Source organism: Cherax quadricarinatus, chromosome 30 (assembly GCF_038502225.1).
Source record: "Cherax quadricarinatus isolate ZL_2023a chromosome 30, ASM3850222v1, whole genome shotgun sequence".
Classification (NCBI taxonomy): Eukaryota; Metazoa; Arthropoda; class Malacostraca; order Decapoda; family Parastacidae; genus Cherax; species Cherax quadricarinatus.
This window is the reverse complement of record NC_091321.1, coordinates 30,973,781-30,993,545: the sequence shown is the minus strand read 5'-3', so window position 1 is coordinate 30,993,545 and position 19,765 is coordinate 30,973,781. Positions and strand designations below refer to the sequence as shown.

The 19,765-nt window shown below is 43.8% G+C and overlaps 1 protein-coding gene across 1 annotated transcript in view; it reads right to left on the bottom strand.

Annotated features, from left to right (window-relative positions):
• Positions 1-19,765, bottom strand: part of LOC128692795 (organic cation transporter protein) — a 305,219-nt gene that overhangs the window by 234,821 nt on the left and 50,633 nt on the right. The gene's annotated exons all lie outside the window — the stretch shown is intronic.

The following is a 19,765-nucleotide window of genomic DNA, read 5'->3' as shown; positions in this document are numbered from 1 at the left end:
ATTAAAATGACTATGTTCATTATATAAGGGTATTCTTATTGCGCAATCTGTATTAAATAAATTAGAAAGGTTAAATATTAAATAATTAATCTTAGTTACTTGTTGTCAAAGATACTTGTCGATAGAGTGTGCGTACTCACCTAATTGCGGTTGCAGGGGTCGATTTACAGCTCCTGGCCCTGCCACTTCGCTGGGGGTACTAGGTCAACTCATTGCTCCAGGAGATTTATCGTACCTCTTCTTAAGCTTTGTATGGATCCTACCACCACTACATCATTCTCTATACTATTCCTCTTTCCGACAACTCTGTGACTGAAGAAATACTTCCTAACATCCCTGTGATTCTCCTAAGTCTTCAACTTCCAAGTGTGACCCCTTGTTACTGTGTCCCATCTCTGGAACATCATATCTCTGTCCACGTTGTTAACTCCTCTCAACATTATATATGTTATCATTTCCTCCCCTCTCCCTCCTGTCCTCCTGTGTCGTCAGGTTGATTTCCCTTAACCTTTTCTTGTAGGACATTTCCCTCAGTTCCAGGACTAGTTGCTTTACAAACCTCTTCACTTTCTTTAATTTCTTGACGTGCTTGACTAGGTGTGGGTTCCAGACTGCTGCTGCATATTCAAGAATAGACCTGACATACACTATGTACAGAGTCCTGAATAATTCTTTACTGAGGTGCCAGAATGCTATTCTTCGGTTTGCTAATTGTCCAAATACTGCAGCATTTATTTGGTTGATGTGCACTTCAGGAGATGTGCTAGGTATAATACTCACCCCTAGGTCCTTTTCCTTGAGTGAGGTTTGCAGTCTTTGGCCCCTAAACTGTACTCTGTCCGCTGTCTTCTATGTCCTTCCCCGATCATCATGACTTTGCACTTGGTGGGGGATAAACTTTAGGAGCCAATTTCTGGACCAGCCTTGCAGCCTGTCCAGACCCCTTTGTAGACCTTTCTGGTCCTCATCCGACTGAATTCTCATTACATGTACACATACAATATAAAGTGAAGTACAAGCTGGAGAAGTGTGCCAAGTGCTATACCCAGTGCACAGTTGCCAAGTACTTCACCACCACGGAAAACACTGCCAGACCACACATGGAATTTGCAGGAATACTCCACATTTAATGACATAAACAGTGGAATAGAACCATATTGTAATGTAACCTCGGACTCTTGTGTGGTAAACAAATTCATTTAACATGTATAAATGGCAAACTCAAATGTTTCAATACTATCGCACCTGCATGAGTTAAAGGACACCAATGTGACAAAAACGTGTTTTTTTTTTTGCAATTATGGTCATACCACTTGCACATAAGAGCAACATTGCTAAATATTGAACTCCAAGTTTTGGTGACCTTATTCTTAGATAGTTATTCCTCTTGCTTATGCATACGTTGCATTACTCTGAGAAGATTAATCCTGAGAAAAATGGTATGTTTATCATAAGGGAAGTTTTCATGTATTTGAAAAACAAATTTTGTGATTTTTTTTATTGGTTCTAAAACATTGTGACTGACAAGTCTGATATTAATAAAGAGACGAATGTCTTTAGAACAGTACTTACCATGTAAATAAAATCGCTTTATTATCAAATTGCTTATCTTTTGTGATGACGACAGTGGTACTGTTTTAGATTCTCTACACAGGACGGACAACTGAAAATACCCAGAAATTACTTGGGATCTCTGGTGATGTGGTCAATAAAATGTGGAGGCTGTATATTGGTAAGTGGCGTACAGTGTTTATAAATACTTTTGAGCAAGCAATATAAACTTTTTCAGAACAATTTGAGTATCAAGTATAATGATCTAATTCAATATACTTACCGATGATATTCGGGTGCAAGCTCTCAGTGGCAACAACATTGTGGAAAATTAAATTTACCTGGATGTAACTCATAAGATACATACCAGTAAATGGTAATAAAGATAATTATTTTTTATCAAAGTTACAGAGACAAGTAGGAATTTTAGGACATCTAGGTCACAAAAAATGTCCCCCTTCGATACCTACTACTGTCATATTCACAAGTCAATCTTGACCTATATTAATTTCAAATGAAATATGCATCACCAGGAATTCTGGTAAAAACATTAATATAAACATGTGGACTGCACGTTAAAATTAATAAATGATTACATATACATTGAAGGAGAATTTATAATAAGACTCACCAATTTGTCCTGTAAGCTTTTTCACCCTGAAATGTGTACCTCTTCAGTACAGGAAAGACTGTGCTATAACTTAAATTGCCAGGCATACCATCTAAAGGGGACAAAAAGATACAAAACATCCAGGCCATGGGAAAACCTGGGTAGCCACAGCCACTCAAGAGGGAGAGGTTTTTTAGTGCCAGGAAGGAAAAAAAACTGGCAGGAAATGGCAGAAATCGTACACCAAATCCAGTCATTCCTGGAGTGGAACCACAGTCGATGGCCTCCACTCCAAACCAACAGATACAGATACTAATGCCGGAAAAAAAATCCCCCCCCAGTACCAACAATACCACCAGTCCGATAACATTCTTCTTTGCAAATATACAGGGTCTAAAGCCAGCAACAAACAACAAAATACCTTTCATCCGTGGACTGCTTGCAGAGGCAAAGGCAATGTTCGCGGCTTTCACTGAGACCCACATAAAGGATCACTTGGACAACGAAATATGGATCCCAGGTTACAACCTATACAGATGTGACAGAGTGAACAGGCAAAAGGGGGGGGTTGGCCTGTACATTGCAGAGTCACTTGTTTGCACAGAACTGCTTAATGCCTCAAATGACGTAGTGGAAGTTTTAGCAGTAAAGGTCGAGAACCAAAACCTAGTCATTGTGGTAGTCTACAAGCCTCCGGATGCAACATCCCAGCAATTCCAGGAACAGCTGTTAAAAATTGACCACTGTCTGGAAAATCTTCCAGCTCCTGCACCCAACATCTTGCTCCTGGGGGATTTCAACTTAAGGCACCTAAAATGGAGGAATATAGCAAATAATATTGTTGCAGTAATAACACCAGGAGGCAGCTCTGATGAAAACTCACACTCACACGAGCTTTTAAATCTCTGCACAAAATTCAATTTAAACCAGCAAATAATAGAGCCTACTAGACTGGAGAATACACTAGACCTCATCTTCACTAACAATGATGATCTGATAAGAAATGTCACCATATCAAAAACAATATACTCAGATCACAACATAATTGAGGTTCAGACATGTATGCGTGGAGCCCCAGACCGACAAAATGAGACTAGTCACGAGGGAGCATTCACCAAATTCAACTTCAATAACAAAAACATAAAGTGGGACCAAGTAAACCAAGTCCTAACCGATATAAGCTGGGAAGATATACTAAGCAACACAGACCCAAACTTATGCCTAGAACAGATTAACTCGGTGGCACTCGATGTATGCACAAGGCTTATTCCTCTAAGAAAAAGGAGGAGTAGATGTATAATAGAAAGAGACAGGCGCTCCCTTTACAGGCGACGGAAAAGAATAACAGAGCGGCTAAAAGAGGTCAATATATCTGAAATGCGCAGGGAGACACTGGTCAGAGAAATAGCAAGCATCGAACTTAAGCTAAAAGAATCCTTTAGGAGTCAGGAATCGCGGGAAGAACTAAAAGCCATAAATGAAATCGAAAGAAACCCAAAGTATTTCTTCTCCTATGCCAAATCAAAATCGAGAACAACGTCCAGTATTGGGCCCCTACTTAAACAAGATGGGTCCTACACAGATGACAGCAAGGAAATGAGTGAGCTACTCAAGTCCCAATATGACTCAGTTTTTAGCAAGCCGCTAACCAGACTGAGAGTCGAAGATCAAAATGAATTTTTTATGAGAGAGCCACAAAATTTGATTAACACAAGCCTATCCGATGTTATCCTGACGCCAAATGACTTCGAACAGGCGATAAATGACATGCCCATGCACTCTGCCCCAGGGCCAGACTCATGGAACTCTGTGTTCATCAAGAACTGCAAGAAGCCCCTATCACGAGCCTTTTCCATCCTATGGAGAGGGAGCATGGACACGGGGGTCGTCCCTCAGTTACTAAAAACAACAGACATAGCCCCACTCCACAAAGGGGGCAGTAAAGCAACAGCAAAGAACTACAGACCAATAGCACTAACATCCCATATCATAAAAATCTTTGAAAGGGTCCTAAGAAGCTAGATCACCACCCATCTAGAAACCCATCAGTTACACAACCCAGGGCAACATGGGTTTAGAACAGGTCGCTCCTGTCTGTCTCAACTACTGGATCACTACGACAAGGTCCTAAATGCACTAGAAGACAAAAAGAATGCAGATGTAATATATACAGACTTTGCAAAAGCCTTCGACAAGTGTGACCATGGCGTAATAGCGCACAAAATGCGCGCTAAAGGAATAACAGGAAAAGTCGGTCGATGGATCTATAATTTCCTCACTAACAGAACACAGAGAGTAGTCGTCAACAGAGTAAAGTCCGAGGCAGCTACGGTGAAAAGCTCTGTTCCACAAGGCACAGTACTAGCTCCCATCTTGTTCCTCATCCTCATATCCGACATAGACAAGGATGTCAGCCACAGCACCGTGTCTTCCTTTGCAGATGACACCCGAATCTGCATGACAGTGTCTTCCATTGCAGACACTGCAAGGCTCCAGGCGGACATCAACCAAATCTTTCAGTGGGCTGCAGAAAACAATATGAAGTTCAACGATGAGAAATTTCAATTACTCAGATATGGTAAACATGAGGAAATTAAATCTTCATCAGAGTACAAAACAAATTCTGGCCACAAAATAGAGCGAAACACCAACGTCAAAGACCTGGGAGTGATTATGTCGGAGGATCTCAACTTCAAGGACCATAACATTGTATCAATCGCATCTGCTAGAAAAATGACAGGATGGATAATGAGAACCTTCAAAACTAGGGAGGCCAAGCCCATGATGACACTCTTCAGGTCACTTGTTCTATCAAGGCTGGAATATTGCTGCACTCTAACAGCACCTTTCAAGGCAGGTGAAATTGCCGACCTAGAAAATGTACAGAGAACTTTCACGGCGCGCATAACGGAGATAAAACACCTCAATTACTGGGAGCGCTTGAGGTTTCTAAACCTGTATTCCCTGGAACGCAGGAGGGAGAGATACATGATTATATACACCTGGAAAATCCTAGAGGGACTAGTACCGAACTTGCACACGAAAATCTCTCACTACGAAAGCAAAAGACTTGGCAGACGATGCACCATCCCCCCAATGAAAAGCAGGGGTGTCACTAGCACGTTAAGAGACCATACAATAAGTGTCAGGGGCCCGAGACTGTTCAACTGCCTCCCAGCACACATAAGGGGGATTACCAACAGACCCCTGGCAGTCTTCAAGCTGGCACTGGACAAGCACCTAAAGTCAGTTCCTGATCAGCCGGGCTGTGGCTCGTACGTTGGTTTGCGTGCAGCCAGCAGCAACAGCCTGGTTGATCAGGCGCTGATCCACCAGGAGGCCTGGTCACAGACCGGGCCGCGGGGGCGTTGACCCCCGAAACTCTCTCCAGGTAAACTCCAGGTATCATATACACAAACCCCTGCCTAAATATGAAGAAAATACTGGCCAGAATCTCAACATAAATAGACAACGTAGCTGGGGTTTCAATGCTTACATTATGCAGGGCTGCAAATCCAACAATTTCGGCTCCTATTTGAGAGGTTTTAAGCCCAATATAACTCCTAGAGTGACGAAAATTATGCAAATTTCATTAGCGTGCCTGTACCACCCTGCTTGTCAGCGCAGGTGCAGAGCTTCCCTGTCGATTCTCTTATTTAAAATACACTTTAGAGCAATAGTAATGTATTAATCAGGTATATTTACATTATAAAAATATACAGCATAATTTTTGGGAAAATTATTTTCCACAAACATTATGGCATGTGACTAAGTTGAAAACTTTTCACCCCAGTGTAATGCAGAATATAGGCAAGATAAACAAAACCACTGGTGAGCCGGTACTGAAGCCAGTTGCTGTGATTGACAACACTAATAACATGCATTTGATGGACAAATGTGAAATGCAGACAGGTTTTTCACTGTGTGTGAAAGAATTTCAGATAGTATATCAAACTGTTTTTCCACTGGCAAGTGACCAACCTACAAGAACTTTAATTTTGCCATCATCAGTCAAATCATGGCTAAATACCTGGTTACAGAGTGTCACCGCACAGACAGCTAAAATCCCAGTCATCTGGCCTTACCTAACAGTAATTTAGGCCACACATTGACCACATCACTCTCGGGCCGTGTGGTTGGGCTGCGCACACGCTCCTGGGTGAGAGGCCTTCCTACGCAGTTTGATTTTCTCAAGATGGCTCAGAATACAAGAAGGCGTGTCAACACTGTGTGCTTTGATTTAGTGCGCACAGGTGATACTACCTATGATTATTCGCGACACATACGGCATTGCTGATCAGGATCTGTATGGAGTATTGCTCAATGGGGCTCACCGAATATTCGTCAAGCTACGATCGACGGCAGTGTATGAACGCCTGGTGGAGAAGTATCAAGATGGCTGTGTGGACTTTAACACGGCAATACGAGTTCGTCTCATTGATGTGTCGAGACACTACACTTGGGTGAAGGTACGTAATGTGCCTTTCGAAGCTGACGAGGCAGACCTAAGGAACGTTTTTGAACGTTACAATACTGTTCACCTGGCAACAGCGGGTACTTGGGCAGATGGGGCATACGCCGGTTTGCTGGAAGGTACGTTCAACCTGAAGATGACGCTAAGACATTCTATCCCATCGTTTGTCATCCTAGAGAACTTTCGGACACAAGTTATGGTGTATTACGCAGGGCAGCACAAGACTTGCAGGCTATGTGGCACTTATGACCATATGGGAGCCCAGTGTGGGAGGCAGCAGCGACGACAGGATGCAGACAGAGGGACGGAGCGAGGGCCTGAACTGATGGCGGGGCCTGTCAGCGGGACACCTGTAAATGGCCATAGTTCTTCTTGGAGCGAGGAGGTGGAGAGTTTTCGACGGTGGGGTCGAGCCCATCAATGCCTGTAGGCTCTATGGTCTCTGCTTTGGTGGAAGGGGCGACCAAGCTGAGTGGCGAGGAACGAGCAGAGGATGTGGCTTTAGAGCAGTTGACGGACAGGTTTTTGAGACGACGAGAGCTGGGGATGATGTACAGTCGGTGGAAGGACCAGAGAAGAGCAATGTCGAGAGGAGAGGCAGTCAGCTGACTGCGGGTGCCGCTTCTACAGGAGTGGTGACCATGGTCGAGGTGGTGGCAGAGGTACATTGTGAGGCATCTCCCGACCAGAACATGGATGCAGAGAGTGTTCGGCGAAAGAGGGCGGCAACGCACTCTGATTCCGATTATGTCTTGACCCCGGTGCAGAGGCCGGGGAAGAAACCGTGGGCTGATGTGGTGAGTGGAGGCGCCACAGGTGTGCCCGGTCAGGTGTTTGACCGCGGGTGGGAATCGCGCTCACAGTGGAGAGTAAGGTGGAAAAAGTAGGAAGGCTGGTAATGCGCCTATGAGAGGAGTTCCAGGGCAGTGTATAAAGCCCTTCACGAAGGTTTCAGGTGTATGACTGTGAACGTAAATGGGATGTGTGCGAATGTGAAGCGTTTGTGGCTCCAGGGGTTTTTGAGGTGTTATGCCATAGATACTGTGTTTGTGCAGGAGCATAATTTTAAGGTTGGTCGGGATTTGAATGTGGCTGGATATCGTGTGTTTGTGGCATATTCGGAACGTTTGAAGGGTGGGGTTGGGATCCTGATTCGGAAGACGAGCCCGTTTGTTGTAATTAGATGTGAGGGAGGGGAGGAGGGTAGGGTACTCCGAGTAGATGGATGGTGGAGGGGTGAGCGACGGGCAGTGGTTTGTTTGTATGCGCCAGCGGAGTGTGATGTATGGGTGAAGAATGAGTTTGTGCATGATGTTTTGACTTATTATATGAGATCTCTTCCCTCGGTAACAATCGTAGGCGGTGATTGGAATTGTGTAGTACATAGAAAGGATGTGGAGCCACGGGGGGCAGGGTGTTTTTTGGTTAGCCTAAGGGATCTTTTGCTGGGCGTGGAGTTAAGGGATGTTATTGGAGGTGGGAACCTGATGGTTGAGCATACGTTTCATAGACAGGGATACGCGGCCAGGATAGATAGGTTATATGTGACGAGAAGTGTGCGGGTGATGTGCGTGCGTATGGTAGATGCTGTATACAAGGATCATAGAGCTGTTTATACGGACTTGACTTGAGCCAGCTTGCCTAAGAGGTATCCAGGGTATTGGAAGTTAAATGTGAGACTTCTTGGGGTGGAGGAGGCAGGGTTAGATTTTAGGACAATGTGGGAGAATTTGTGGGGAGAGGGTAGGGATGTGAGTGACTTGCTGGGGTGGTGGGATGGGGTAGCTAAGGAGAGGATCCAGTGGTTTTATGAGTGATGGGGAAAGTACCAGGGTTGGATGACGTACGGGTTGCAGCAGTATTTCGAGGGTAGGTTGCAAGGTTGTTATGAGAGGGGCATGCAGGCAGGGCAGTATCCCATGGAGGAAATCAAGTTGTTAAAAGAGAGGATTCGAGATTTGCAGAATGACAGATTTGATGCGGTGAGAGTGCAGGGGATATTTGAAGAGGCGGTGTGGGGTGATCGCCCATCGGCCTGTGTGTTATGGGGACAGAGGCAGCGCCGTATGGCTATGGAAATTGATAGGCTGGTGGTACATGAGGACTTAATTGGATATAGGGCGGGACAGGAGTTAAGAACAATGGAGGCGATGAGTGATTACATGGATAGGTGGTTTGGAAGAAATTTACTGAGTGCAGAGGTGGATGTGAGGGCTTTCGGGGGATTGGGGAAGAATGTATCTTGTGTGCTAAGTGGCAGTGATCACATGGCGTTGGGGGAGATATTGAAGAGGGGGAGGTGTAGAGGGCTTTAGAAGGGATGGCACGAGGTAAGGTACCAGGTTTGGATGGCTTGCCCTGCGAGTTTTATGTGAGCCATTGGAGTGTGTTGAAGTCCTTCTTAGTAGAACTAATGAATACGATGAAAAGGGAGGGGAGGATGGGCAGGTTGCAAGGAACTGCGGTTTTGGTTTTAGTGCCAAAAGGTGAGCGACAAGACACGGAGAGGGACTTTAGGATAATATCATTGCTGTGTGCTGATTATAAGATTTTTGCAAAAATTTTAGGAAATAGACTGAAGTGTGTGGTGGATAGAGTGGTTGCGAGAGGACAATATGGTGTGTCTGGGAGGACGATGTATGACGGGCATAGTATTATAAAGAATTTTGTGGAAGGGTCGGGAGGGGAGCAGGGGGGGGGGTGTCTTAGCGTTAGATTGTCATGCGGCGTATGATAGTGTAGAACGTGAGGTGTTGTGGTACATATTAAGGAGGCAGGGTTTTGGGGAGGAGGTGGTGCGTTGGGCAGAGACATTGTATAAAGATGTGGGAGTGTGTGTACAGGTAAATGGGAAGTTGGGGGAGTGGGTATCCATGGGTCGGGGTATTAGGCAGGGTTGTCCCCTGTCTCAATTGTTGTTTGCTTGTTTAACAGACCCTTTCTATGGAGCGGTGGTAGCATGTATGGAGGTGGATTGGGGAGTAGGAAGTGGAGAGCAGGGAATAATAGGGTACGTGGATGACACGACAATACTCGTGCAAACGCTGAGGAGTTTACGTGTGGTAGGAGATGTTATTGATAATTTTGCGGGGGTTACCGGTTTAAGAGTTAATGTGGAAAAATCAAAATTACTGGTCTTAGGAGATTGGGTGGGAAGAGAGAGTTGGGGATGGAATGTACATTGGAATATGGTGGACAGGATAAAAGTGTGTGGGATAGTGTATATGGGTAGTGCGAGAGAAGCGAGGATGGTTAATTCTAGACTTGTTGTGGATCGAGTGGTGGGGTGCTTGGATGGGTTGAGACCAACTCATTTGACAGTACATCAGCGTGCGATTGTTTTGAATGTGTTGTTATACAGTAAAGTCTGGCACATGGCAGCAGTATATCCATTAGCAGGTCCGGATGTTACGAGGCTGTTAAGGAGGGTTTTCCATTTTCTTTGGGGTTCTGGGTGTGAATGGTTGAGTAGGAGTGTGGTTACTCTACCGGTCAACAGAGGAGGACTGGGGTTGATTGATTTATGGTTAAGAGTCAAGTGTATTTATTTAAAGTGGGGGTTACGCCGTGTGCGGGGACAAGCGGGGAGGGGCATGAAGGACTTACATGAAGAGGTGCAAATGTGGTGGGGAGGGTCGGAGATTAGGGTGTGTGAAGACGTGTTGCGGCGTTGCTGCATGTCTGGGACCCTAATAAAGTTAGGGTGGGTGTTTTAGAGCGTGCTCTAAGGGTGAAGGTAGTCGCAAAGGCTGAGAGTATCTACCCTATGTATGCATGGGAGGATATATGGGAGAGGTTACGGTTGATGCGCGTGTGACCAAATGTGCGAGAGGTATTTTTCCGTTTTCTCCATGGTATACTGCCGTCGGGTGCTGCACTTAAGGAAAGAAGGTTGATGGTTGAGGGCGCGTGTCGGGTGTGCGGGGATGAGGAGACGGCGTTTCATGTAGTGCATTTTAGTTATAATTTAGGGAGTATCAGGTAATGGATGGGTAAGGTTTTGAGGACAGTGGGAGGGGGCGGGATATCAGTATTGAGGGCATTAAGTTTGGACATGGGAGGCATAGAGGCGCCTGTTCAACGTGCAATTACGTATATAATTACGGATTTTGTTTTTGTATCCTGGGCGATGAGAGGGAATGGGGATTAGGAGGTGCGCAAAAGGGTGTTGGCAGCGACCATTTATAGAACGTTGTGTTGTAATCGGGAAATATACGGAAGTCGCTGGGACCAGGCTTTTTCAGCAGGGTATCGTAGTATGAGTGTGAGAGCATTATTAGCGTTGTGAAAGGGGGGGGGGTTGAAGTTCAGGGGATGGAACAGGCTCGTCTCCGGGGTTGGGTATGCACAAGGGCTGTGTTGCTGTGTGTATCAGTGTAATGTGTGGTTGTGGTGAATGTGATTGTGTGAGAGGATGTGGTGGTGCAGTTATGTAATGTGTTATAGCTGTCTTATGTCAGAGTCTACTGCCTTCTTTCTTTGTTGAAATACTTGATTTACCTTTAGGCTTTGCCCTGGCAAACGGGGTTTTATGTGTTTGTACCGAGCATTTTATTGCTATATTATATAATGTGAATAGCCTGTAGATGAGTGAGGAATACTTATGGCTTTTCTAGTTTTGTGGCTGACTCGTAAGACTTATGGTAAGGCGAGTATGTGTGACTGTAGGGAACTTATGTACTGGGGGGTCAGTTGAGTAAGAGTATGTGCTTTGTTTTATCATGAGTTTGTGATGTAGGTCCTTTCTTTTATTGATTATTTGTGCAGGTTGTGAGTAACCGATATATTTATCGTAATATTCTTGTTGTATTGTGCGTTGACAATGTGTCACAGTAATATTATGTAAATAGTGTATACCTGAAGGGATTATGGCTTTAATTATATTACTGAACCTGTTACAGGGGTCACCTACATGTTATGTCCTTGTTGTTGTTCTTGTGTAAATAGGATTAAGATTACCCATCTTTCTTAATGTTATGTTCTGTCATAAGAGATATTTTCTAGTGTATTTGTGTAACCTCTTTGTGTCTGTTAATATTGTGTTTGTTATTTTGTTATTGTACGTCCTGAGGGATTGTGATTCATAATGTATTTATATTAAATGTATATCAACCCTTGTTTAAGGGGTTTTATGTTAAGCTATGTATTGTATTTTAAATAAAATATAAAAAAAAATTCAGGCCACTGGTATAAAGAAATATATCTATGATGAAAAGACCACAGAAATCACCGAGATATCGAAAATATGTAAAAACCTGTGTAAAATCACTTTCCATTGATCCTTGGTTCAGAGAGCTCCACAAGTTCCAGCTTTCCTAATATCATAGTGAAAAAAACTTAACATTTAGTTTAGAGCTGCTGAACAATAAACACAAGTGAAGTATGATATTTAATAAAGATATACATGTAAGAAACATGATCCATAAAAAAAAAATATTAAGAAGTTTAACATTGTTATGCAGGGTTCTGCATGACATCGTAATGTACATATAGTGGAGAAGTGTGCCATAATAGTATGAATGTTTTAATTGTAGAGAATAATTTTATAATTCATAATGTGCATTTGAGGGCACTGTAAAGTACTCTAACTGTAATTATAAAGAAATCCTGCTAGGGACTGTTTGGGTACGCGGGGTAAGCGTGGCTGGGGGCAGTCACGTGGAGTCAGCATGGTGTGGAGGCTGGTGTCGGAGATCCTGTGTATTTAAGCTAAGTTTGTAGTTGTGTACTCCTTTTGTTTAGCTAACCCAAGCCATAGGCTCTTCTATGGCTTACCTGTATGTTCACCCAGGCTCTGACATGGTCAGGATGCTGTGGGAGGAGTGAGGAAATAAGAAATGGGGTTTGTAGTGGAGTAGTGATGGCCTGGCGCTGACTAGGCCTAGTGGTTATGGTGGCTGGACCTCCAGCCAGCTGATTTTTGTGTACCCTCATTTGGGCATTTAGGATTAAGTAACACATACTGGTTTAGCGCTTTCTGTTTTGACTGGGATAGCCCTGGGTGGCCTGTTTATGCTTGAGATGTGTGTAACTTTTACCTTTGCCCTTAGACAAGGCACTATCCCCCAGGTATCCCACATTTCTGCATAACATGGGGGACTGTATATGGGAGAATTATCAAATTTTAAGTGGTAATTCAAGTTTGCAACCTGGAAAATCAATAACCATTCTTTACTGGGTTGGTCAGAGGAAGCATTCACTATAACACTCACACTAAAATAATAATTTACCTTTGTTTGCAATATTGCTGGTTTTTAGGGTGTTATTATTGATTAATACCCTGTGAATAATTTACCTTTGTGTGCAATATTACTGGTTTTTAGGGTGTTATTTTTAACTAATACTCTGTGAATAATTTACCTTTCTGTGCCATATTGTTGATTTTTGGGGTGTTATTAATACCTGATAGTTTGTGTATAATTTACCCTTGCAGGTACAATCTTGCTGATTTTTAGGGGGTTTTGTTCACCTAAATTTCTGGGAATAATTTACCTTTGCAGGTGCAGTAGCTCCATTTTTTCTGCCAGAGTTTTCTTTTTGTGTGCAATCCTGTTTAATTTGAGGGAATCACATGACAACTCCTTGTGAATATACTACTTCAGTATATGTGCTTTGCTGTGTGCTTTATTATTTTATATCAGTAAGTTCTGTGGCTAATAGCAAGATTTGGTGCTATTGTTTCCCAAAATGTCTGACACTAGTGAAAATTCTGGGGATGACATGTATTTGGAAGGTGACATTGAATCAAATTCCCATGTTAGGGACCTGGATAAGGAAGTAGAAATTTTACGAATGAAATTAGCCCTAGTTGCGGAAGAAAAGGAATGGTTAAGGATTGAACGTACAAAGATCCAAGAACAGAGCCTTAGAGGAGCTTAGGGCTCAAGAAAGAGATAAAGAGAATCAACTTCCTTCTCACCCAGCCACAGACAAGAGGGTAGATGTTTTTCATTTGGATAAAGCCATAAAATTTGTGCCCAAATTCCTAGAGAAAGATCCAGACCAGTTTTTTCTGTTATTTGAAAGTACGGCCAAATCCCAAATTTGACCGGAAAAGGAATGGGCAACATTAGCAATAACCCAATTAGTTGGTAAAGGGTTACAGGCCATTAGTTCTTTAGAAGGATCGGCCTTTTCTGATTATCATAAGCTGAAAAGGTAGCTTTACTGGCTTATCAAATGTTGCCGGAAAGGTACCAGCAAAAGTTTAGAGGACTAAAGTTTCAGTCAGGGCAGTCTTTGGTGGAATATGATAAGGAGAAGATGTCACTTTTAAATAGGTGGTGTCGCTCAAAGGGGGTGGTAGGCAATTATGAAGGTGTAATTACCTTAATTTTGTTAGAGGATCTTTTGAGAAATGTTCCTCCTGACCTTAATGCATATCTTGAGGAGAAGGATCTTAATGATTTTAATAATGCTTTAGAGCTGGGTGACAGATTTTTAGCTAACCAAAAATTTGGTAGTAATTACCACACCCCACATACTAATAATGGTGAGTTTTCTCCACCCACCAATAGGAATAAGAAATTTCAGAAGTTTAAGCCACCCATTTATCAGCCTAATAATCACCAGAGTTTTAATAAGCCTAATTTTCCAGTACCTACCCGAGAAGGTTTTAAGTCATTTGTCACAGGTCCAGGACTACCGGGGGTAGGTAAAAAGAGTCCAGTTCCCCAAGATCAAGGGATCCAACCTAGGTCAAATAGGCAGGGGGCCTTTAAACCCTATTACTGTACTTATTGTCATAAACAGGGCCATCTGCAGCCGTATTGCAAGAAGGTGCGTAGAGATCAGGCTCTTGATGGAGTTTCTCAGGTAGATACACCAGGTACCCATACGGTAGCTAATATTGAAGCACCACCTCCGGGTATATCAGGTAACTCAGCAGTTTTGGACCATCGGATGAAGGTCTTACAAGCAAGTCCACCGTGGCCTTACACCAAAATGAAGGTAGGGTAACAGGTGTTATGTCTTTGAGGGACACTGGTAGCACGTACATCTTGCTTCGTAAGGGCATCCTGCCAGTGTCGGATGACACATACACTGAGTTAGACGTTCTGCTCAAAGGAATTACCGGATTCACTGTCAAGACTCCAGTGCACAGATTATGGGTGGAGTCTTCATACCAGTGTGGTTACTTAGCTGTAGGTATCACAGAGGATATACCTTGTGCAGGTGTTGACTTACTCTTAGGCAATAATGTCATGGGTTGTCTTGAAAGTGAGGAACCTCTGGTTTGGAGGGACCCAGCCTCACAGAGTTGGGAGGAAAAAGCTAGGGCTACCTTGCCCGAGTTATTTCCGGTGTGTGCAGTAACCAGGAAAATGTCCAAAGATAAGAGGGCAGTCTCTCTCTGTGACTCTTTAGATCCTGGGGATGATTTGGGTTTGGGAAATCTATTCCTCTAGCCTAGCCTGCAGTTGGTTCGGGGTTGTGATGAACCATCCCAGGCAGGACCCTGTTTGAGTGGGGGTCTTGGAGCTGGTATAGGGGGAGGCAACTCCTACTCGAGAGCAGCTGATCGAGGCCCAGGGGTGTGACGACACCCTAAAAGCTATTCGGTCATCTGCTGTTACTGAGGAAGAGGCCTCTCAACTAACTAAATGTTTCTTTTTTGCAGATGGTATTTTGATGCGAAAGACCCTATCGGATGCAACATCTAATGATGGAGCAAGGCAGGCACTCTACCAAGTGGTGATACCAGAACCATTTAGGTATCAGGTTTTGTGTTTGGCCCACGATGTTCCCATGGGAGGACATTTAGGTGTTAAAAAGACTATGGGCAAGATTTCTAAACATTTTTACTGGCCCCAGGTATGGGAATCAGTGGGTAGGTATGTAGAATCATGCCCAGTTTGCCAAAGGGTAGGAAAACCTAATCATGGAATTAAACCTGCCCCTCTTAACCCTATTACAATAGCCGGAGAACCTTTTAGCAGGCTAGTGGTGGATTGTGTGGGGCCACTACCCAGGACCAAGATGGGAAACCAGTACTTACTTACTATTATTTGTTCCTCTACCAGGTTTCCGGAGGCCATTCCACTACGTAAAATTACAACACGCGTGGTCTTGAGAGCATTGGTGAAATTTTTTACGCAGGTTGGGATCCCTAAGGAAATTCAAACAGATCAGGGGTCAAATTTTATATCTAAACATTTTCGCATGGTTTTGGGGGAGTTTAACATTAAAATGACGACCTCCACCGCCTATCACCCAGAGAGTCAAGGGGTTGTGGAGCAGTTTCACCAGTCTCTCAAAACTATGCTGCGGGTTTATTGTGCCCAGTACCAGAAGGACTGGGATGAGGATATCCCCCTCCTTTTATTTGCTGTGTGGGACAGCACTCAGGACTCATTACGCTATAGTACCTTCGAACTGATCTATGGTCACCAAGTACGGGGACCACTGACGATTTTGAAGGATTACTGGCTTGGTGAGGATTGTGAGGCTGCCCCCTCGGAGGATTTTCTTGCTTTCAGAGACCGTTTGGCTCACATGAAGCGTCTGGCGGCTGAGAACCTGCACATCAGCCAAACCAAGATGAAGAAACAATTTGACCACAAGGCCGTGCTTCGTACCTTTGAAGTGGGAGAGGAGGTACTAGCATTGGAGCCGGTGCCTAGTAATGCCTTAAAAGCAAAGTTCAGTGGGCCGTACAAGGTAGTGGAAAAGGTCACAGATCAAAATTACAGAATTCACACACCTGGGCGACGGAAGTCTGAATGGGTGGTACATATAAACAGGCTGAAAAGGTACCACCAAAGAGGTGTTGCATGTGTAAATATAGTAGGTGACCCAGGGGCGGTCACTGATGCGCAGGGGGCCACAGATGTACACCTTAGTAACAGGGTATTGTTAAAAGATCCTTTACAATGTATGAAAGGAAAGGGTTGCTGAGATAGTTCAGCTTCTCTGGAATTTTGAGGATTTGTTTGGGGATATCCCTCGTGTAAGCAAGCTAAAGCCCCATGATATAGATGTAAGGAAAGCTGAACCAATTCGGCAGGTCCCTTACAGAATGAACCCACAAAAGAGAAAAAGTATGGAGAAGGAGGTGAAATTTCTACTTGACATTGATTTAATAATACCGAGCGAGAGTGAGTAGACATAACCCTGTCTGATGGTTCCCAAACCAGGTGGCACCATGAGGATGTGCACTGACTACCGTAAGGTTAATTTAATAACTAAGGCCGATTGTTTTCCTCTTCCCAGAATGGATGATGTCATTGATGCAGTGGGGGGAGCTAAATATGTAAGTAAGTTAGACCTGTTAAAGGGTTATTACCAGATACCTTTAACCTCACATGCCGGTGACATCTCTGCTTTTGTAATGCCAGATGGGCTTTCTAAGTACAAAGTTCTCCCCTTTTGGCTTCGTAATGCACCCTCCTGTTTTCAACGCAGAATGCAGGAAGTTATACGTGGCCTAAAGGGCGTGAGGTGTTATATTGATGACCTGGTAATTTTTAGCGACTGTTGGACAGAGCATGTGAGGCAGCTTTGAGAGCTTTTCTCTAGGCTCGCTGGTGCTCAGCTCACAGTTAATTTGGCAAAGAGTGTTTTCGGGCAAGCCCAGGTAACTTTTCTAGGACATGTTATTGGCCAGGGGAAGGTGGCCCCAGTGAATGCAAAGGTGGAGGCTATAGACAATTATCCTGTACCAAAGACCCGGAAGGAGGTTATGCGTTTTGTGGGTATGGTAACATTTTATAGAAAGTTCTGTCCAAATTTGTCAAAGGTGATCTCTCCACTCACTGACCTGACTAGCCCCAAGCGTACATTTGTGTGGGATATGAAGTGTCAGAGGGCATTTGAACATGTAAAAGCTTTACTTACAAGTGCTCCTGTGCTGGCTAGTCCTAATTTCACATTGTCATTTTCTCTACAAGTAGATGCCACTGATACTGGTGTTGGGGCTGTGTTGCTGCAAGAAGTAGCGGGACAATTATTGCCAGTCAGCTACTTTTCAGCAAAACTGAAGAAACACCATATGCCACCATAGAAAAGGAGGCTCTTGCATTAGTGTTGGCAGTGCAACATTTTGAGGTGTACATATCATCATCAGTTCACCCTATAACTGTGTATAGTGACCATAATCCTTTACATTTCCTTCACTTAATGAGGAACCACAATCAGAGACTTACGAGGTGGGCCTTGTTTCTCCAACCTCTTAATCTTGTGATTCATTATGTGAAGGGAGCGGAGAATGTGGTTGCTGGTGCCTTGTCTCGTGTTTAAAGTGCACGATGTAGTGTATAGATCACTTATCAATTCTTATTTTGCAGTGATTTGCGGTAGACGAGTAGATGGAACCCTGGACCACCCAAGGGAGAAGGGCAGGTTGAGCTGGAGCTGGAGGTATCAAGATTCCCTGTGTTTTGTGTGTGTTTTGGGGGTAGTCACATCAAGTGCCATGCCTAGGTAAGGTATGGTACGTTTTTTAGATGTTGGCTGGGATGCCTCGCCTCCATTTTACGTTGGTATAGGGACTGTTGGACCTAATGTTTTAGTGAATGTGGGGCTGGCGGTGATGCCCCCCACTGTTTGGGTCATGACTCTTGATCCAAGGTGTTTTGGTTCTCCAGGACCTTTAAATTTTTTTTTCTTCTTTTTGGATCACCGCTGGGGTGACCCCAGGGTCCTTGGAATGACATGTAGGTGTTGGCCTGGGAAGTCCACCTTTTGAGGGTCTTCAATGATGACTCCAGAGTTTTACGGCCACAGTCCCACCAACCCCTTATGTGACTATTCACCTGCTGTTTTTGGGGCCTGATATTTTTCCCTCTCCTGTGCTCTCCTGATTCTCGCAGAGGTGAGTCATGGGGAACCAGTTTTGTTTACTAAAAATTGCTGTGAGATGGGAGTGATAATGTGATGTTGCTTTGTAAGTAGAATTTAACATGTAAAATCTGTTTTCCTTTTCTTTGAACTCCTGGAAAATGTACTTACTGTTTAAAAGTTTTTTTTTGGTGGCACATACAGTTTGGTCTGCCTTGCAACATACTGAACTTTGGTGTTACTTCATAAAATGACATTCCTCAGGGGCACTTTTGTACAAAGTTAACTTGCTCGTTTATAAGTTTGCTTGATGTAATTTAGGTAAAATGCATCAACGCCAGTGCCTGGCCAGCGCTGTGTTGTGATGGTGCGTTTTCCTAACACAGTTGTCTAAGAGTGTGACTGTGGGCTCGTTTGACATAGAACTTGATCACTTTTATGTTTGGCGAGTTTCACAAGTCTGCAATCTAGTACCTCAGTTTGTTAATATTGGATATTTGTAGTACCAAAAGACTGTGAATGTATGGTGGTCATTCCCCAGTTATCATTCATTTTGCCCATTGCCTCAGACCTTAATGTGGGTGGTTTATTTTCTTTCTTTTTCCTTTTGTCTAGCGGTGTCCATAGGGACCCGGCTAGCAGAGTGAGACCTATGGTCTGGGGGTGGGGGTATTATGCAGGGTTCTGCATGACATCGTAATGTACATATAGTGGAGAAGTGTGCCATAATAGTATGAATGTTATAATTGTAGAGAATAATTTTATAATTCATAATGTGCATTTGAGAGCAATGTAAAGTACTCTAACTGTAATTATAAAGAAATCCTGCTAGGGATTTATTTTCCAAGGGTGTTTGGGTACGCGGGGTAAGCAGTCATGTGGAGTCAGCATGGTGTGGAGGCTGGCGTCGGAGATCCTGTGTATTTAAGCTAAGTTTGTAGTTGTGTACTCCTTTCGTTTAGCTAACCCAAGCCATAGGCTCTTCTATGGCTTACCTGTATGTTCACCCAGGCTCTGACATGGTCAGGATGCTGTGGGAGGAGTGAGGAAATAAGAAATGGGGTTTGTAGTGGAGTAGTGACGGCCTGGCGCTGACTAGGCCTAATGGTTATGGTGGCTGGACCTCCAGCCAGCTGTTTCTTGTGTACCCTCATCTGGGCGTTTAGGATTAAGGTGTTTCTAGAGTGTGTATATAGTGTTATGTTGAATAAATAGATATATTTTCCTAACTGGGATTTTTGCCTAACCCTCTGTTAACCAACCCATTGAAGTAACACATACTGGTTTAGCGCTTTCTGTTTTGACTAGGATAGCCCTGGGTGGCCTGTTTGTGCTTGAGATGTGTGTAACTT